This window comes from Macrobrachium nipponense, chromosome 43, assembly GCF_015104395.2.
Source record: "Macrobrachium nipponense isolate FS-2020 chromosome 43, ASM1510439v2, whole genome shotgun sequence".
NCBI classification, from domain to species: Eukaryota; Metazoa; Arthropoda; class Malacostraca; order Decapoda; family Palaemonidae; genus Macrobrachium; species Macrobrachium nipponense.
The window spans coordinates 44,367,520-44,373,405 of record NC_061104.1 but is presented as its reverse complement, the minus strand read 5'-3'; the positions used below and the strand labels follow the sequence as shown (position 1 = coordinate 44,373,405).

At 40.7% G+C, this 5,886-nt stretch overlaps 1 long non-coding RNA gene across 1 annotated transcript; it reads right to left on the bottom strand.

The window, feature by feature from the left end:
• Positions 1 to 3,783: 3,783 nt before the first annotated feature.
• On the bottom strand, positions 3,784 to 5,075 carry LOC135213960 (uncharacterized). Its single transcript, XR_010314237.1, has 3 exons — positions 4,962 to 5,075; positions 4,397 to 4,508; positions 3,784 to 3,968 (listed from the first exon to the last, which is right to left on the bottom strand). It is a non-coding gene; the product is annotated as an uncharacterized LOC135213960 (long non-coding RNA).
• Positions 5,076 to 5,886: the final 811 nt, after the last annotated feature.

The window sequence follows — 5,886 nt, the reverse complement described above, 5'->3', positions numbered from 1 at the left end:
CCGAGGCAAATGGCAGAGTGAGTGGTAGATAGGAGTGTTAGGTCAAGTAACGTGAGTGTAGTTAGCCCTAAAAGAGATAGGAGTGCGAGTGTTGGAAGAGTAGGGTCAGTTAGTTGTGAGTGAGAGCAGCAGTTGTTATGATGTGGTAAGCCAGGACACAGGAAGAATGAATGTTGGTGGGCGTTAGGAGCGTGCTTCGGGTGTGGGCAAATGGGGCATTTAGTGAGCGAGTGTAAGAAAGATAGGGATATTATTTTATAGGTATGGACAGGCAGGGCACAAAGCTAGTGGATGTCGGGGTACCCGTATGAACATAGTTTGCGGCAACTGCGGGAAGAACGGGCACTATGCTAGGATGTGTAAAGAACATCATGCGAAGTGTGTTAAATGTGGAATGGAAGGTCACGTTGCGAGTGTGTGTAGGCAAAATGAGTCAGACTGGGATTCAGGAAACTAGGTGTTAAGGGGAATCAGTTGGGTGGGTCCTCTAGTATGCTACAGTGTGTTCGGGAGAATGTAATGAGTGAGTGGTTGAGGGTGAATAAATGTGAGCCGAGTGTCAGTGAGCAAATGGGTCTGAAAGATTGACAGTTGGTGTTGGTTGAGTATGGAAAAAAGCTGAAGAAGGTGAGGAAAGGGAATGAAAGGGAGAAATGTGAACTACATGACAGAGGGGTTAGTGTTAGGGTAAAAATGGTGGATAAGGCATGTAATGCAGATGACCTTGAGGGGAGGAACAATACATGTAGCATGTGTGGGTTTGAATTGTCAGGGTTTAGTGAAGTTTCACCAGGAAGGGAATCAGGTGGTAAGGATGTAGTTGGCAGTATGAATGAGTTTCTTTGGGAGTTTGGCAGGAGTGTAAATGAGGTAAGTGATTTGGTGGCAGAGTTATGAGAGATATTCGGACAAGAGTTAGAAGGGATAGATGAGATAGTGAATGGGATCTGGGAGGATGGTAGTGAGGGAGATGGTAATGGGAGTCTGACTGGAAGTGGTCCTGGAAAGGTTGATGGCAGTGTAACTACGAGTGTGTATAAGGGCCCTCAAAGAAGATTCAGGGGGCCTGCGTCTGAGCATCCGTGGGTGTTGCGGAAGGCTGTTTAGTGTGGGTGTTGTGAGTGTAAGGAGACGTTGTCAAATGTAACAGGGGAGGAGTTATGGAGTTCCATTTAACAACGTCTTTGTGAGAGAGAGAGAGAGAGAGAGAGAGAGAGAGAGAGAGTGTGTGTGTGTAATTACTGTATGGATAGTTAACGAGTGAATTGGCTGTTGGTGGGTTCTGGGTTGTCTGCTGGTGCTGTTGGAGTATAGAGTTCTGTGTTTTGAGTTGGTCTTGAGTCTTTGGTGAGAGCTGGTGATAGGAGTGTCGGCAGCAGTCTTGAAGGAATTGGAAGTCAGTTGAGTTGTGTTATTGATTTGTTGTTTGTTTTGTTTAGTTTGATATTGTTGCTTAAGAGTTGTTGTGCCTCTATTGTTAGATTGCTGTGCTATGAGTTTTTGTTGAGTATGTGAGATTGTGGTTGTGTTCCTTGGGTGTTTGCTATGTTGTTGAGTTGTGGTTGTGTTCCTTGGTTGTTGTAGTGTTGTTGTGGTCCTTGATTGTTGTGTTGTTGTTGAGTTGTTGGGTTGTGGTCCTTGGTTGTTGTGTTGTTGGGTTGTGGTTCCTGGTTGTTGTCGTTGGTGTCTCAGCGACCTTGACCGGTGGACAGCACAGCATAGCCCGGAATATCTGGAGTGGGTGATTACATGTTTTTTTTTTTTTTTTTTTTTTTTTTTTGTGCTGGTGTAGGTCAATTGTCCTGCGTGAATTCTGTAGTGTAAAGAGGAAAGTGTGGCTCAGTGTGAGTTTGGCAGCTGGAGTGATTAGGATTATGTGGGGGGGGGATTTGCCTGGCAGTTTTTAAGCTTGTGATCCCGCCACAGTGTTTGCGAGAAATGTGTTTAGTATTATACTGAAGCGATTTTTATCTCAGGTGGCCAACATTTGTTCTCACATAATGGTGGACATCCGGACAGTTTCTCCTCATGACTTCTTCCAGAATCGAGTCTCCCCCAGTTTGCGCAATATCCTGCTCAGTCAGCGAATTATAAAGATGCAAAATGTAAGCTTTTGAAAAACGCAAGAATTTTTCTCCGTAACCATGACCGCCTAGGAACAAGAGGAATCTTTCTCCCGTCTTGTAATCGAGGCCGATAGGATAAAACATTTTCTGAGGGAAAATGGTTACATCAGAGCATATTTCCGGGGTTTGCAGGTAGGGCGAAATGTCCTCCAAGTAGGCGGAGACCTCGTCTTTGTTAAAAGCGTCTGACAGGCTTCTCGTGTGAGTGCTGTTGGTCAGATTTCCTGGGCACATGTCACTCAGGGCGGGGTATAGCAAGGAAGGGCCGATGCTGGTGCCATTGAAGGGGTCGAATGCTTCTGGAATGGAGTTGGCCAAAGTCTGTAAGGAGACAATTAAAGGGAAATAATCCTTCAGTTTGATCGAATTGTTTCCAAGTCATAGTTATGTTAGAGTGATTGTATCCCTGTTTCCAAAAAGAGGGATATTTTCATAAAATGATTGTGGCACTTATTTTTAACCCAAACACATTTGATAATATGAACATATAAAACACATATGGAATAAGACCTGTTTGAAATTAATATCCATTTTGACCTCTGTTGGAACAATGTACTGTAGGGTAAACTGCAGGTCCTGATGAAGTGTTATCAATCTCAACAACATAAAATTCGAATAAAAATATGGCCTTGGTTATTGCAGTCTGCTGTTCAAACTGTTCTCGTATACTTTAGGTCATTTATATGATTGTTACATAGACAGGACTCAAATAGGACGTGACAGCCTTCTTGGAAGATACAAAGTAAAGGCTGCTCCACAGAAGGACTGTGGTGCCTATGGTAGGATTATTTTCGTTTGTATCTTCGTTAATTGTTCTTTTATATGGAACCAGAGGTTATTCAGCAATGGGACCAACGGCTTTACGCGACTTCCGAACCACGTCGAGAGTGAACTTCTATCACCAGAAATACACATCTCAGTGGAATACCCGAGAATCGAACTCGCGGCCACATAGGTGGCACACCAACACCATACCGACCACGCCACTGAGGCGCGTATATCTTCGTTGATCATCTCGCAATTTTCAGAATAAATTCATTTCAACTGGATTTTATTCTTGGCAAAACGAACAACAGGGTTAAATTACTGGCTTGCTTGTTTACAACATTTAGAAATGACACCACTTTATAGTCCTTGGATTTTTGACATTAATGAGTCCTGCCCTGAACTAAAAAATGAAATGCTGTAAAAGTCACCTGCAGGAACAACTACTCCATCGAATTCGTAATCTGTCACTGAATTTGCTGATGACGGGGACAGCAGCATTGTGTATCTAAAGGAAAGTACACATCATTATTATAGTAGATTCACATCAACCGTACATCTGATGTCTAGGCCAGTCCCTTGTGGCGCTCCTGATTGGCTGTTGATAAGCCAGTCACTTGGCAGGAAACTCTGTCTCTCTTGAGAGTTCACATAGGCAGGATGTATGTTCCACCTCTCCTGAGGGATACATCTTTAAAAAATATCCCTCTGGAGATGTGGAACATGCATCCTGCCTATGTGAACTCTCTCTCGAGAGAGACTGAGAGTCTCCAGCTCTGTGACTGGCTTATCAACATCCAATCAAGAGCATCGTAAGGGACTGGCCTAGACATCACATGCACGGGCGATGGGATTTTACTACAGTGACACTGAAAGGAGCACTCACCTGGCTCAGAGGATGCCCTTTAACAAGACTCAAGACGGCACCGTTGATTGTTTGGTTGTCGATTCTCCCCAAATAATTGGTCCTGTTCGGAAGTGGTCGAAGCGTCAAGGCATCCATATCCAAGTAAGTGCCACCATACTTTCTCAGGATCTCAGTTCTGCAGGCGTCGGAAATAAAGATGCACTGGTGGTCTGTCGAAGAAGAATCTTACTCACATGTAACGCCAACCATCATCGAAATCAAAATGAGCAAAACCCACGATAAAAAATAGGGATACTTTAAGAATTATCATGACACTTTATTTTTAACCTAAACATGTTTGATGATTTGAAAATACAAAACATGTATGGAATAAAAACCTGTTAGAAATTAATATTCATTTTCACCGCTGCTGGAAAAAGTAAACTGTAATGTATATACTGCAGGTTCTTGTAAAGTGGACCAATGGCTTTATGTGACTTCTGAACCATGTCGAGAGTGAACTTCTATCACCAGAAATACACATCTCTCACACCTCATTGGTATGCCCGGGAATTGAACTCGCAGCCACTGAGGTGGCAGGCCAAGACCAAAGCGACCACGCCACTGAGCTGAGGTGCTGCAGAACTTTTTACCTCACCTTCATTGAGGAGCCAGAGTCTCTGCTGGTACCAAAGCCGAAGGGGCGAGTCCAAAAACAGTTCATCGAGGTCAAGAAAGGAGAAAAGGACGTTGTCTATACTGGCGAGGATCTGTTGCAGTGGAGAGATTATTTGTGATGCTTTTTCAATTAATATAGACATACTATAGATGATAAAATATCAGTGCAGATCTACAGTCAGGAAAAATGAAAAATCTTATCAAAATTATTTTGAGATTTCCTACAAATGACTGCAAGTATATTCTGCCAGAATTATATGATTATTTGGTGATGATCATTGGGGGCAAAGAGTCATCAGACCATTGAGTACCATCACAGCACATTTCATGACAATTTTAATTAAAAGTGGTTTATAAAAATAATAATAATAATAATAATAATAATAATAATAATAATAATAATAATAATAATAATAATACTGACACAGTAAACTATATAATGTTTACGAAAGTGGAGTTTGGTAATAATGAAATGATCACTCTAACCCGGTATTCTTTTGTATACAAGACAATGACAAAGAATATACCGGTCTACTAAACTTTACCTTTATGAAAGGGTGTGACATGTCAATAAAAGGAGCTGTCACATAAACGATAACTGACCGGTTGCCATGGTGACGAGCTGCACTCTCAACGGCGCATGCCTGCGAAGAGAAATGACATTTGTTGGTTGTGTTCTTCTCTTGATGTACATCGACAAAATTCAATTCATATATACATTATATATATATATATTGTTACATTTATTGACCGCCTCGTCTTCCCAGCAGTATTTAACCCTCTTACGTCGGAGCGGTAAATAAAAAATTGTCTCCCGTGTGCCGGAGGGGTTTCAGAGTGAGCGAGGAAGTGGAAAAAATATATTTTCCAAAAAATCACAGTGCGCTTAGTTTTCAAGATTAAGAGTTCATTTTTGGCTCCTTTTTTGTCATTGCCTGAAGTTTAGTATGCATCTATCAGAAATGAAAAAAATTATCATTATCATATATAAATAATGCGATATATGATAGCGCAAAAACGATATTTCATATATAATTGTATTCCAAAATTGCCGCTGTGCGCAAAACGGTTAAAGGTAACAAGTTACATTTTTTTCATTGAAATGTACACTAAATTGCAATCATTTTGGTATATAACACACTGTAAAACGATAAAAGCAACACAGAGAAAATATTATCACAAAATAATGCATGAATTCGTAACGCGCAGACGTAAACAAATAGTTTTTTCAAAAATTCACAATAAATCTAAATATTGTCCTAGAGACTTCCAATTTCTTTCAAAATGAATAAAAATGATTGAATATTACTATACTGTAAGAGTATTAGCTTACAATTGCAGTTTTCGACCATATCTGACGAGTTAAAGTTGACCAAATGTCGAATTTTTTTATATATATATTTTTTATATGCAATTATTTCGGAAATAAGAAAAGCTACAACCTTCAAATATTTTTCGTTTTATTCTACA